The sequence below is a fragment of the Bacillus rossius genome, chromosome 11 (assembly GCF_032445375.1).
Source record: "Bacillus rossius redtenbacheri isolate Brsri chromosome 11, Brsri_v3, whole genome shotgun sequence".
Classification (NCBI taxonomy): Eukaryota; Metazoa; Arthropoda; class Insecta; order Phasmatodea; family Bacillidae; genus Bacillus; species Bacillus rossius.
In genome coordinates, this window is record NC_086338.1 from 1482314 (window position 1) to 1498513 (window position 16200).

General features: G+C 35.4%; 1 long non-coding RNA gene across 1 annotated transcript in view; it reads left to right on the forward strand.

The window, feature by feature from the left end:
- The first annotated feature begins 3894 nt into the window (after positions 1 to 3894).
- The window catches only part of LOC134536561 (uncharacterized), a 400227-nt gene continuing 387921 nt past the window's right edge, over positions 3895 to 16200 (forward strand). Inside the window, exon 1 of the long non-coding RNA XR_010075803.1 lies at positions 3895 to 4407. This is a non-coding gene — a long non-coding RNA (uncharacterized LOC134536561). The remainder of the gene's footprint in view (positions 4408 to 16200) is intronic.

Below are 16200 nucleotides of genomic sequence, written 5' to 3' on the forward strand. Positions count from 1 at the left end.
CCTGGAGGTCTCTATACATAAACCTATCAGCAGATAGGCAAGAAAGTGCATGTGCATAGGGCTGAAACCAGATCAATCTGCGATATTCTAGCGATGTCAATCGAAGCAAACCATCCTCCGCTGCCATCGAGCCGTCGTTAGGGGCTGGTATGCCCCACGGAACAGTCTGACCGCTCGTTATACCGCGACCTAGTATGTATCGGCCTAGAGATCGGAAAAATTCGCGATTTCAATGACCTGAAGGATACACTCCATGAACCATGATCCTCTACGCACGCGGGAAAATTACATCGGCTCATTGGCTACTGACTCGTGTCACCTGTTAACTGGGACGCTAGTGATTCGATACTTCTTTTGTTAAAGGTTTTTCATTGGCCGAGTATCATTCAGATAAACTGTGGCCCAATCACTGATGCAATAAAAAGGCAAACGTTTTTGGATTCTAGACTATCACGAAATTAATCCTGGAATTTTTCAGGTCTCTATGTATCGCCAGCAGTTCACTCGTCTCGAGAGTCTACGACCTGTCCAATCAGGATGAGTTTGTCTCCGCACACATATCCTGCCCTTCATGTGCCGGCTGTAGAAATGCACCTTAGAGACACTCAACCAATGACGTAACACAGTCGATGCTACTATGTTTTAACACACAGGTAGTCTCGGAATATTTTCGCGAAAAATGCAAAATCCTACTACATAGTCGCCATCATTAGTAACGAAATTCATTTTTTTTTTTTTTTGCTTTTTGGTTCACTTAGTAGAATATTGATTTTCTTAATTCAAATCAAATATAATTAAAAAAACGGGTTAACGTGGTTGAATCACGCATCACTGCAAGTTTGAAGGAACAATTCTGAAAGATACACAAACTAATATATTATATTAATATGTACTAAACTAAAGGGTATCAGACTCATCAACATAAATTTTTATCAATTAATTTAAAGTTATTTTTTTAGAATCAAAAGTCCATCGTGTAAAGAGTTTATACTGGCCTTCATAAATTTATTAACACCAAATGAAATCCATTTTTTACAAGAAAATCGACCTTATTTGAGCTAAATTTTTAATATCTTATGTGTACATTTATTTACAAAGATAATACAAACGCATATTAGATTTAAGTAACGAAATGAACAGAAACACGTCATATTAGTTTCTACAGTTAATATGCCATAAAAATTTTTTTATCTTTTAATGTTGAAAATTTGCCTTTGGTAAAGGAAGAGATATTCTAAGATTATAACATAGCGTATCCCAAAATTCATTCAAAACTAATCGCCAATTCTTAACGGTGGAAACTGTTTGTATCAACTAGTCACAATTAACTTCAACCAATTCATTAAATTATGTTCTATGATTTTAACAAAACTCAAGCTTGAAAATGAAATGATAAAAGACTGTCATGGCATAAAAACTGTTGAAAACGTTATGAAGTTTCCTGGTTCCTATCTCTTCTATTTACTTATTGGGTTGACAAAAATGTTTCATCTGATTGCTAATGAACTTAAGTAAGTGTTTTATTCTGGATTCCTAATCTTTCTGAGTTAGGGGAGAACAACGTGTAGAATCTCCTTTCAAACCAAGATTTTTATGTGCTTGCGTGCAAATTAAGTTTTCTTCGAGTAGCTGCTTATTTCGCTCAGTGAGCAAATTTCCGGGTAGTTGGGGGAGGGAGGAACTCCCCCCTTTTGATTAATGTTTCATCCCTTCCTGTCAACAGAAATAATTACTCCAGGGGTCGGATAGTGATTTTTACCCCTTGCAGCGTGCTTTTTTTTCTTTCCTGGGATTTCTTATCCTTTAGATGGAAAACATTTTTGATTTTAAAATATGCTCTAAGACTGTTTGACTCGAGAATTCACGAATATCTCTATGCAAGCAACTGATCACGCGTTTTTTTTTAAGACAAGCATAGTTGTAATTGTATCTGAGCAAGCTTTTATGTGTTAAGCTTCATGAGTTGAATAAACATTCAGTAACTGCAGCGTGTAATTATATTCCAAGTAGATTCTATGTATTATCTGCATATTGGTTCACAAGTCAATTTTTATCGAACGTTTTGGCACTTTGCTAGCTGCATTTTATATCAATATAATTAATTTATCGTTAATTCCTCAGGAAAATTTATCTCGTTGTTTTGCTTTAGCTCAGAGGAACTACGCCAAGCATCCATGACACAAGGATTTTTTCTAAGTCTAGCATACACAAAAATCTGCACGAGGCTGCTTGCACAGTTGGAGAGTGAACGCCGTCTGCACGCATTAAAAAGTGTCCCGTTACACACATTGTCCCGTTGCGCTGTGTCCCGTTACGCTCATTGTACGCTTGCGCCGCATCTATCTCTCTTCCACTCGATTGGAACAACCATCGATTTGACTTTTTCGAGGCACATTAAACTTGAAACACTCCCATTCGTTTCCTACTTTTCCTATCATCGTCCTATCCTTAACAGAATAAAACAGATTGGAAGAATTTAAGTAGCAAACATGTATAAAAGTTATGGTTAAAATAATCGCTTCGTTAAAGTAATAAACATATTTGAATTAATGAGTGCAAGTAAAAGTAAATTTATCAATTAAATTGTAGATTTCATTTCACTCCTTCTTTGTATCTATACAAAATAGTGATATTTAAAGTAAAATGATTCAAATTTATTCATAAACGTATGTAATCATTTCATCAATGTTTTGTTATGACGTTGTCACGTTAAACTATCGTCCGTAAACCGACTTTACAGACAACCAATTTTTTGTTCATAAAACAATGCAATCATTTCATCAATGTATTTATGACGTTGTCACGTTAAACTATCGTCCGTAAACCGACTTTACAGACAACCAATTTTTTATTGTTTTAGGGCATACACACATAAAGAGTAGTACATCAGAAGAAATGTGTATATGAAACCAACAGAAGGTTCGGTCTTACAACCCAACGTGGGCATCATTGATATTGTTTAGGACTTTTCTTGTACCCTAATCACGATAGCTTTTTTGAATTTTATGTTTTGCCAGAATTCTTGTCACCAACTACTTTGTAAGTGTTGTTTAATAGCGGTAAAGTCACATAAATGTTTGGATACAATTATTAGCCTTATCACTTGCGTGACAATTTACAGCTAGGAGACAACTTTTAGTAAATTATCTTGTGAAACAATTGAGACCCAACAATATGTTCAAAAGAGCTATCGAGATGAATTTGCAGGAACAGCCATTTATTAATAGTAACAAAAAATAAATAATCCGCATTGCGAGTAAGACTGAGCTTTAAGCGGATAGGCCTAGGTTTGGGGAAAAATTATTTATTGACTAAATTGTATTTTTATAATCCCGTCGGTCAATTATATCAATTGGTGACACTAAGGAAGAAAGCTACAATATCAAACATAAATAAACTTTATATTGACGCCTGAATGAAAAAAATAATTGACATTATGTTTTCATAATTTAAGGTGTAGTCCCCTCCATGGGTTGAACTCGCAGAACTGCGCTCGGAAACGGACCGTATGTTTTCAGCGCGGGTAGTACATCGTAAGAATAATGACTGGACATTACGAATCTAATTATAATTCTCGGTCATGCGCGTTGTGTGTTTTAGGAGGGTAGCCGGCGCCGGAGGGGTCAGAGAGGAAGCGAGGCGAGCGAGAAGTTTCGCCGAGGGGAGGTTGTGGAGGGAGGGAGGGGAAATGAGGGGCGGAAAGCACGGAAGGAGGGGGTGAGACACTCCAGGCTGTTGACGCAGGGGGAAGGGAGAGATTCATCAACGTAATAAAGGCTGGCGGGTGGACACTCGCACGACCGTGGAAAGGAAGGGGATGGCGCAGGGGAGGGAGAAGGAACCGGCGGAGGGGTGGGATAAGGCGGGCGCCCAGTCGTTCGCCGCGGGGCCAGCAGATGTCTGCAGCGTCGCGAGGCTTACTCACCCACTGCGAGCTTGCTCGCCCACCCGGCAGTGTCGCTTGGGACGCGCGCGGGCTCTGACGTGTAGCAGGTTTGCAGTAGGTCCTGACACCGCGCCGGCGGCAACGATGCGCCTAGGAGCGGACGAGTCGCCGCCTTCATCGCTCGCCGAGCCGTCCAGCGCCAGACAAGACTAGCCTGCGACGTAAACAAACAATAAACCAGTAAAGCAGTGCACGCGGTTGGGTGGGTAAACCTCTCGTTGGAGGCACGTGGCAAGTGAGCGACTGGAACACACGCCGTCGCATTGTTGTGAGGACGCCTGGTCTTTGTTGAGAACCGCGCGTCGCTGCGCCACCACCGCGATGCTCTGATGTTCCACTGACGTCACGTGACGAAGAGAGAAGGTAGTAGAAAAAAGGCGGGAAAAATCTGCGAGCGCCGACGGGACTGCCCGTTTCTCTCCGACCTTCGTTCAACATAACCTCAATCACGAGTTCTTCAGGTATGTCTGTGTCCATGCATGATAGTTAGATACTTTAAGTGTGTGTGTAGCAAACAGATCAATGCCATGTATGAACGTTGAGAAACCTATGGTTACTCACCTGTAAACAACTGAATACCTGTATTTAATGTTATTTTTATGTTTATTACTTATTCCAAGATACACATAACGTTACAGTAGATAAATACAACCCTTAACGTATGAATATTTTAAAAAATGAATATAATTTTATCCACATGTGCGAGTATCGTAGAGGGCTAAGTCAGTCAAAGATAGCGAATCTAAAGTGATTGCTATGCTCGCCGCTTTGGAAAGTATTATTTTGTTTTGGGCCCGTGTTTATTAAAGTTTTTACTACAATGGTGAATCGCGAGCCCCACTCGGTGTCATGTATACGCAGCCAACACTTTCTCACTTTGAATTTATACCTAGAACGGCCTACAAAAATATATAAATTGTTATAAATTCATTATTGATTCGGTAAGTAATGTGAATTAAAATCTAATAGGAGCCTGCATATTAATATCCTTAGATCGTACTTAATTTCTAAAACTTCGTGGATAAATATATCCTTAGTTGTTATCAGCATTAACATAGTTTATGATATTGTTGTTCTTAGCTATCACACTGTGAAAGGGCATTTGTTTGGTAACCATGCCTCATCTCACATTTCGTCAATTATATTAATAAAATTGACAAGCTGTGAGATCACGTGCAAACAGCGTATTCATAGTTTTATTTTTTATGTTTAGAAAATCAGCCAGAGAACCAGATAAAATACATTTGGCTTGTGTATGACGTAACATAGCTAGGCTCGGAAGTCTGCTACAGTTTGAATTTCGCCTGATTTCATATATTGGTAATGTTTGCGAGACGTTTGATGCCCATTTGAAAGCCATCGTTTTAATGACGCGAATATATTATTAGTGCATCTGATTAAAATTAAAAGTAAATGTTATGCTATGTGAACAGAAGATCGAAAATCGTTTAAATACACGCAGATTTGGACTAATTACTTCTTAATTGTTTCTAGTTTTTTAATAAAAAAAAATTTTATTACTCGTAAAATATGTTCGAAATCTCCACGAATATATGTATTTTTTTGCATCGTACGTCAAAACCAATTCATCGTTTAAACAATATAGGTATATATAATGTAGATGCTGTTGCGCGTATTAGCAAAAAATCACAAAGGATTTTTGAGCCCTAACTCTCTAAATTGTTAAACTTATAATTAGAAGAAGAAAAATTCTGTGTTTGCGAGGATGTTCGAATAAAATACTCGCTCTCGAAGATGTTAGACTAGATCTTCAATTTCCGTAACTCTTCCTTTGGTTAAGCTATTCTCAAATAAATTACTCTTGGATTTGTAAACAAATAGGCTATATATATTAATAAATTTAAAATGGTGCATTTGATTCTTTCATGGAGGAGATGTAAGAAAAGTAAGTTGTTGTAAAGCAGCTGGCTCTGAAATGACGCAACCCGTGCTGAATGAAGCGGTCCAGTGAGGGGTGGGTGCGGGGAAGGGGGGCGGGACAGATCGTTACATGTGCGCCCAGACCTACCTCTAGGGCCGCGGAGAGCCAAGGAAGGGCAAGAAAAAGAGACACCATCGGCAGACGCCCGAAGCTGGGTTACGAGAGAAACACCTCCCCTCCCCCCTTCACACCCCAACACTACACACTCACTTCTACCATGACGCCGTCGCCGTGGCGAATAAACACAGACCGACAAACACGGCGCCGGACAAAATATTTCACCGTTTTATCAGACATCGTTGAATGTCCGTTCTCTACTTTTTATTAGGTACGTTTCTTGCACTTTTACGTGTGCTATGAATGAGCGAAATAAAATCTATCCATTACACTTGCGTTACGCGTAAAATTGTTAAGATCCGGCTGACGTCAGAATTAACAGTTGTATTCTTCACCGTGCTGGGGCTTATGTTAGACTGATGCATTCTCCAAAGCTTCTGTCTTTTTTTTTAATTTACAAATAATACGCTGTTTTTTTTGTCACTATGTTCTTTAAGTTGCCTATCACGTGCACTTTCCTTTGTATAAAACGCTGATAAGCTTAAAAAAAAAATATTAAACCTATCTCCTCATTTTTAAATAATGTTTGTAAATGTAAAGTGACGATTCACTAAATTATATCGAAAAAAATCTACCTTATATTATAATGCTTGTGCGTGCGTATGTGAAAAGCACTGATGCGTAATAGAAGTAGCTTGTGGTATCTCTCTCCCTCCTTACCACCCCTTTCCTATTTTTTTCTGGCAGTGATAACGTTAATGAAACTGGCGAATAATCCATATACTGTAATCATAGATTTCCACGGCTTCGAATTTCAGAAAACTTTCAAGATTCATTTTGTCAAGCTCAAGGGGGGGGGGGGGGGGGATAATCTAAGGGTCATTTAGAACAAAATTTACGATATCAACAAATTTTTAAAAAATTACATTTATTTACTGTTTTGGCGACTGTATGATAAATTATTCCTGCTGTGGACTAGACTTGTAATTGTTAATTAAGTTCATCAAATACGAAGGGGGGGAAAATAGTTCACCTTAAAAATCCAAGCACTACAGACAGAAAGATCGAATTACTTTATAAGTTTCCAACACGATGTATTTTTGTAAAAATCGTGTTCACTCTTTATCCATTGATTCTTGTATTTTGTTTAGGAATACTCATTGAAGACAATATTTTTTCCTCTAAGAAAATTAAATATATAAACTTTCATAGACGATAACAAAGTTCAGGTTTTTTGTTAATAGTTCTTAGATTATTATTTTTTTTTAGAATACGTTTTCTTTTAACGTCGCATAGAAGTAATCCTGAGAATATGTACGCGAATGACAAGCCATTCTAGTGAGTATTCCGCCAGTAAGAAATTTTTTTACTTACACTACAGTGATTCATTGAACCACTGAGTATTTAATATAGATAAATCACCTTTTCTGAGAACCTCACATGTTAGGGGATAGTTAAGTGATAAGGACTACACCTGGCCGAAAGAGCATTGTATTTTTAAAAATATTCTAAATAACTGCTTCTGCAATAAAACTATTGTTTTCTGAATTAATAAAAAAAGTTACATAAGATCAGAACCATGATTTTTTCATACCTATTCTTACTTGAAACGCGCTCTGATCACATTACATAAGAAGCCATGAAGAATCTGTGTTTTCACTTCGTGCGACTAAAAGCTTTAAAAATTGATGATAGGCAGTATTTGTATGATAATTTGTTTGTTAATGCAGTGTTCATCCTGTGACAAGTTTACAACAAATAAAAAGTGGTTTTCTTAAATGTAAAATACAGAAAAAATACAGTACCCTGCAATATACTAAAAAAACTATTTGATACTCTAATATAAAAACTTATTTTTAAACGTTATGTTTGAGATTAAACACTTACGTTACCGGATTAAAAAAAAGTGACAAAATCCTTAAAAACGAATGCACTATGCACTTTCTTAACGTTAAAGATACATTACAGTTTTTATTTTCTTTATTACCATCGTCATGTGAGGACAAATGTTCGTAATGTATTGCTTGTTGTAGATACATGTAATCGGCTATATCATGCTTTCATGTTTTTGATATTAATTAGTTTTTTTTTCTGCTTCCGATATTCAAAGATCAGGTTTTGTAGTAAGCAATGTTTCTGGGAAGGGTAGTAATATGAAGGATACTTAAAGTTTTATTAAATTTAATACATAATAACTTACGGTGACTAAATATGTCATTCACATATCAGGGTATTAAGTAGACTTAACCTATTATATTGGCTTTACAGAGGATATACCTATTTGTCATTTATTATTTTATTTAGTGTGGTTATAGGTTAATGTTTTTGGTAGTAGAAAAGAACCTTGCGTGTAAATATTTCTAATAGCCACATTCTATCATTATAGGTTTTATTACTCGAAGAAAACTAAACCATGCTAATATAAATTTAAAAAAAAATATTCAGTAAAAGTTGATTTAAATTGAAATTAGAGTGATATTTATTAAGATTTTCTAACATTGAACTGAAAAAAAAAACATTTTAATATAATATTCACAAGCACGCAAAACAAATTTTAAGTAAACTGTTTAAAAACTATATTAGGTATGCTACCAAGAAAAAAACAATTTATTGTAAAAAAAATATAATTATGTGTTTATACTGTGGTACACCGTATATTTTAAGCTAGGTTGAGTCTTAAGAGACCCTTTTTATTGCGTTTTATAGATGGTTGTGTGGACAGAAGATGGCATTTTATGAGGTGATAAGTAGGGATGTAGATATATATTTAGGATAAATTGGACTGTTTGCTAGGCTCAAAACGCTTTGTCTATGTCTGCAAAATCTATACTTATAAAATAGTAGCTTGACTACCAGACAACGCACAGCCTAAACTGGTGGACCTAGATATTGGAAATTCGGAGGAAATATTCCTTGAGTGCACTAAGGTTTTTATTGTCAATTCCATCTCTAAATTTTGAAAGGATTAGAAAATTTTTCATGCAGAAACATAATTTTTTTATAAGTTACGATGATGTAATTTTGTAAATATACATACTCTCTAAAAAAGTGACACGTATTTCGTTATTCTTGAAAATTCATCGCCTTAGGGGACGGGTGTTCGGGGGCGTTAAAGATCAAAATTCCCATTTTGGTCGAAAATCCTCATGGCAACGAATGTTCCCTTGTTGACGCTTCCTTTGTCTCCATGGCAACGGCTATTGCATTGTTGATGCTTCGTTCGGCTCCGTTAATTCAGCCAATTGTCTTATGGCTTTATCCCGCGGAAAACACAATATTGCATGGCTCTCGAACGGATCAATGAGATCGTAGTTGTTACTTTACTTTACAAAACGTCTGTGATTGGTCAAAAAATAACCAAGTCTCGTCAAAAGTATTTCGTCCAACAAAATTGTATGAAGAAGTTACAGTATTTTGTAGACTATATCGTGACATAACATATTTTCGCGATAAATATTCGCCTTGGTGACAAGCATTCTGTCCTTAATGACTATCATAGACGAATGAACGAACTTTTCTGATAATATTTCAGATAATTGCTTCATCGCTCTAGTTTCTTAGAGTGTGAATACGGCTGCCTTTCTATTGCAACTTATCTAAACTCCCCTCACCCCTTAATTTTGACATCACGTTTCGTCGATGGTCCGGTTATCAGAGGCGTGATAAAAGTCAGGCAACCTGGGATTGGGATTGTGAGCGGTCAAGGTCCGCAGTGAGAAACCATGCCGTCACATGCGTGTAGCAGTTTCAGGAAACCGCGGGAAACTCAAATCACTGTGGATGGACCGAGATTGTAACACACGTCCCTTTATTGCTGCGCCACTGCCGGTCGGTTACAGGAAAACTCACGTGGTTGATCCACCTTAATAAACATCGTTAAAACATTTCACCTTAAATTTACCAATAACACTTGTCAGGAATCATCCATAAGTAGAGCCACGATTTTACTGTGTTATAAAAATGCTAATTTCGTCATTAAAAATAGTGTATTTTGTCTTTATCATCGTTATAGATTAAACATATGTAATAATACGCACGTATCAATCACAGTAACAGTGATCAACTGCTACAAGAATTTGTGGTAAGACGCTAAAATGTGTTCATTAACAATCCTACATGTATTGATAAGTTACCTAAACAAAAAAACTGCTATCAAAACATCCAATATTCTTCTGTAATGTTTTTTAGTTCAAGAGAAAGTTCAACATAATTTCAAATTTAAATTTTACTTTTGTCACTGTAATTTTATTTCAATACCATTAAATATGAAGAAAAAAAATTTCAATGTTTAATACTCGAAATCACACGTTTCTCTGTAGGCCTTTAGCCATGTCTGTAGGTATCAGCTATAGAGTACTTTAAATTTACTTTAGTTTTAAAAAAGAAATATGTAGGAACTAAATATTTTTACTAAGTCTATCATATTTATGGTTTTGAATAATACCCTAAACCAAAATTTATTCAATCAATTATATATTTTAACAGACAAAATGAGGTAATTTAAGGAATTCTTGTGCATTTTGTGTTTTGCTTTGCATTGTGGTGTTATGTGGTGTATTGGCATCTATTTCTGTGTTTGGCGGTGCATTGACTTCAATTGCGCTGTTATTTAGGTTTTATCGCTATTCACTTAGATCTTCAAATTATGCGTCAATTAACGGATACCGAATTTACTTGCTATGAACATGAACTGACGAGAATCAATTTTAATGTCGACGAAACTTAAAAGCATTGTTAAGTCCATAGCAAACACCTGCATGCCTGTTTATCTTGTTTACAACTGCGTCATATTTACGATGACTCAGTGGTCTGTAACCACGAAGACCACATTGTTTATATGAAACTTCCGTAAATAAACTGTAATTTCTAACGGTACAGGTTAAATGCGAGTGTGAGATTATTATCCAGGATAATGTTATGTAAGATTACAGGAATATTTATTTAATTACACAAGCAGTTCTTTAGTAAGTAGTGATTGTTGCATGGATTATGTAAACAGCTCTTAATGTTGTCACTGTATGGTTACTTGCACAAACTGGCGCCTGAAGAACAAAGGTAAGCATGTTTTTAATTTACATATTAAAATAAAACTCAAAAGTGAACATAAAAATCAAGAATACATAAAGATTCGTAAAACTCATATAAATAAAAGTAAATAAGATGGAAAATAATTGGTACCGGTACGTGGTTATGTACGCGAGCTATAGGCCTACTTATTTGTATATAACTTTAACTTTTGTAAAAGAAAAAATATTTTACAGAACAATGAGTAAAGAGTTAATTACATGTTAGTTACATAAGATGAAGTAATCGGTATTTCGCAAGTGAAGAGACTCATTTTTTTTAAAGTAATTAGAATACAGAAATGTAATATTTTATTTTTAGTAATTTTAACTAATTGTGAATGGGGGATGTAAATTATTTTTTTCTATATAGATTTAGACGGTAATTTTTTCTTGTAACTGTTCAGTGGGCAAAATTTTATCAAGTACCAAAATCCTTTTTTAAGGGGCGGGAATGTTGAATGGGGTGGTTTTTTGAATTCCTATGTAAACAGTGATATTCCTTAATTTTTTTTATTAAAAATTATGTGTGGACAGTAATTTTTGTCAGTTCATCAAGGAGTACCACAGTTCAGATAGGCCTATAGTTAATAAGGGTATGGAAAGGGAAATAGGGTGGTTTCTAGAACGAGCATGTAGACAGTGGTCCTCTTTTTTTTCGAAACAGATGCAGGCAGTGATTTTAATTTGTCTTTATTCGTCAGTTGAGCAACAGTTCATATACCTACAAGTACAAAACTTTCGCTTTAAGAAATGGGATAGAGAAATGAGTGTGGTTTTTAGAAATCTTATAAAAAAATTAGCAATCCTTTTTTTTTAAGTACAAGTAAGCAACATTTCCTCAAGCTAAGTATAAAACTGTAGATTTATATAAAAAAAACATTAACGCTTTTATATATCCTTAATCAAAAACTTTGATTGTGTTTATAAGTTTTATTTTTATAATAGTAATGTTGTATGCGTACCAAGTGTAAAATAACCAAACCAATGGACTGAGCTATGTATTAAAATTTATTATAACAATTAATCAAGCATAAAAAATAATAAAAAGGTTTTCATTAACCATAACGTTCGAATGCAAGAATAAGTAATTTAAAAAAAAGTAAAGAAATGTATTCTCCATTGACGGGAATCGGACTTTGAACCTTAAGTCCGAAACCACTTAACCACTGAGTTAAACAAACTCAACACAATATTGCGAAAAATATTAGATTTTTTATGTTGAAATCATAGGATTAAAACTTTTTTTTTATATAATTTGCGTTTAGTTATTTTTGTGACTATAAAAGTTTATGAAATGTATTCCAGGATAGTTTTACTATTACATAGATTTATTTGGCTCGCCGATACGCTTGGCACGTCCCCGATGTTCACGTAAGCGAATACATACAGGTTGATGTCGCCACTCGCGGTCGGCTGCCTGTGCGGCTCCGACATGTGCGTGTGGCAGAAACGCGCATGCGCTTTTGACTTCATGTTAGACTTCCGTCCATGATGCGCGCGCACTTCATTGAATTTACATTGATTATTAAAATTTCACCCTCAACGAGCCTAAATAAGTATAAGTTCAAAAATAAAAAAAAAGTTCGGAAAGGGAAGAGGCGTATAAATTATAAAATTTATGCGGCAGGAGTTGAAAACTAAGGTCAAGAATTCAGTAAAACTTTGTGTTTTCAGCATTAAATAAGACTGTTACAGAAATGAAATAATGAAAATGAGAAATAGGAAAGTGGCGTACTAAAGTTAACACAAAGTAAGGCAGAACCGTTTTTTTCTGTCCTGGAAATTAAAATCAGATGCTACCAAACTTAAGATGCCTTTCAGGTAAGAAAATAAAGCAAAAAGACATGAAAACTTCTGTGCGCATACACCAGACGCATATCTATATACATATATATAATAGACAATTGTTAGTTTAAATGTTAAGGTAACTAGCAACAAAATTAAAAATACTCTCTTTTCACGCTTCAATTTATTCTAGGCAAATACGAACATCAGCTTTGTAAATAATGACAACTGTCCTGCAAAATAAGTTCAAAGAAATTAAATTACCGAGAAAAAAGAAAGGAAAAAAAAACAAAGTAGATTGCCATTGTGTAGTAATCTACACATAAAATTATATTCTGTACATTTACAAAATATTCCTTTCGCAACCAGTTACCAACACAGTTTGTAATAAGATAAAAAAGATTTTGTAAATTTTTACAACACGTGGCTATGGTTATTTTCGCATAAATGAAATTGTTTTTTCGAGATAACTCTGAGTATTTCTTACGAAATTAGTCGCATGATTATATATTTTAAATAATGTTTCATTGGAGCATAGTCATTAAACCGTTGAAAAGAGGCAGGAGATTCTCGCTAGTCCGGACGGATGTAAGAGAAAGTATGAAAGAAGAATGTTGTGCCGCAGCGAAAGAAGACAGTAAGTACACTTGTAAGAGGGGTCCGCCTGCCCTCAGTTTCCCGAGAAGCGCCTCACTCTGTGCCCTCGAGTTGGTCTGTTTGGTTCCCTTCAGTCGATGGCGACTCGGGCTGGCGACCGGTGCTCGTGACAGTTGTTTCTGTTCGGTGCGAGCGTCTTACCGGGGACGCCTTTATTTCACAGACGAGAGAGACACACCCGAAGTTCCCCCAAGTTCATGCTCGCTTTTGTTTTCCGTACCACAACAGGTGGGTGTATTTATTTGGGGAAAAAAAATTCGCGGGCATTTATTCTCCAAATGCGAGAAGCATAAGATAGGTTAGTTACATTATAAATTCTTTAAAACATTGTGGATGGTTGGTTATATTAGGTAAGAATAGCTACATTAAAAATACTGTAAAATAATTTTATGGTTGCTTAGAAAATAACTTTTTAATATGTAGCTATCCAGCGCTAGTAAACCGTTTACATGATTTCACAGTATCTTTAATGTAGCTATCCCAACCAAATCAACCGTCCACAATGTTTTAAAGTATTTATAATGTAGCTAACCTAACCTAATTGACCATTAGTATCCTTTTATCAACACCGCCATAATTATTTACAATGGACAAAAAAACCGAAGATGCACGATCGGGCGTTTGGCTCTCTCGTCTGTGAAAAATGGCTTCCCGTCTTACCGTGCGCACTTATCAAGAGCAACGTAATGGATACCATACGTAAGAAAGTGACGTATCAACGGAGCAAGAACACGTAGTGGTGCGGGTGAATCATTAACTAGAATCGCGCAAGAATCAGGAGTGGGAAAACAAATTGTTTCTGATTAAAAAGTAACTAACTAAAAGTCAGTCATGGGGACTGTCGACAAAAGTGAAAATCTAAATTTTGTTTTTAAATTTGTAATATGATATAATTTCTATACGTCAACAAATGTACGCAAGAAAATGTTTTTGGTATTATATCACTAGCATGTCGGTGACGCGAACCCATAAGTTTTTCCCCTACCAATAATAACTTTAAAACTATAAGATATGAAGTTTTTTCGTTGAAAGAATAAAAAATTACTAACTTAAATCTACAAATAACCAACATTATCTCTAATAAATCAATAACCTGACATTTGAATAAATTCACATCGTAAATAAATAAACAAAAGAAAAAAACATAATCTCAAGTTAACTACCCACTAAAAATATCCAATACTCGCAATAACGTTAAAATTTCCTTGGAAAATAAAGATAAAATTAAAAACTTGTATCTTTAAAAATAGAAAAAAATAAGGTTTATTCTTGAAATATATAAAAAATTAACACGTCACGTGACCATGTCGATGACGGCTTACATGAATTTACTCCCTATCCAAACCTTCCTTAAGTTTTCACTTCAAAAATCGGAAAAATTGAAGATGTTTGTGCGAAAACGGTGAGTAAGGACAGCCTGGGTAACAGAAGCACGATAAAAAAACTGTAGACGAGGCTTTGTACATGTGGTTGTGCCAACTCCGCTGCCGGGCGTGACATCTCAAGCGCTCGCGGTCACACTCACCTGCTTTTACTGCCAGTGTGGGCTGGTTGTCATGGAACTTAGTGTAAGTGGTGCGATTTTGTCAGGCGAAGACTTGTTAATGATGAAAACTTGGAGCCTTGTAAAGTGTTTAATGCTCACGAAACGGGATTAATTTCAAAATGTTTCCAAAGAAACGTTATCCTCAAAGTTGGATTTTGTAGCCAAAGGCCATAAGGTAAAAAAAGAAAGTGTGACTTTGTTTCCTTGTAGTAACGCTTCTGGCGATTTGAAAATTCCTTTTTTGGTTATAGGCAAATCAGCTAAGCCAAGGGCCCTTAAACATATTAATAAACATGCTCTCCCAGCCCAGTATACTTCAAATACATCGGCATGAATGGACGGAAAAACATTCCTACTACCAAAAAGAAAGTTTTTAAGAGACAAAAAACCACCCAGAAAAAGCTGGGTTGTTAAGAGGCCGTGTCAGTAAATGTTTATTTCCAATATTCTGCTCTAGAAGTTCTCTCTTTTAACAGTGAGATTTAGTGGCTTTTTCAACCGAAGGAACTGTAGCCGCAGCGCGTGATAAAGCTACTATACCCTTATCACAGGATTAGTGGGAAGGTTGACAGCTCGAGTTTACTCGACGAAAAATGTATCTGGTTCCTCGACAATCTGAGAGGATGACAATCTGACCGGCGGCTCACTAGGAAATTGCGGATGCAGGGATTCAGAATCAAGAAACCTCACTTATACAACTATGGTATGAGTCGAATCTAAAAATTTTAATACTTTAAACGTATCGGAATACAATTAATCTTCAAACATGTGGTAATTATTCTTTATCTGGATGTAATAGTCCGTGATAAATAATGTTAGTTGACATTAAAAAGTATACGAAATTCATCATGTAACGTTTTAAAAGGATAATAACATAAATGCATATGCTTAGATATTGCATATGCATCACACACAATCTAAATACAATCTCACTTAAGTCAGACTACCTAATTTTTTACAATGCACCATCATACAGTTTAACAGAGGTAGGTGAACCTATTATCGACGTTGTTTCAAAGAATTTAAATTTACAAATATTATACTATTTATCTTAATACGATATGTAGCCTACCTTTATGAATACGAACTTACAAAAAAATTATTGAATTTATCACATTACACTTTAACATTACACAAGACTAAAACACTAACAAAACTTAATTTTATACATTGCTGTAGCATATTAGAAGACGAAATAACT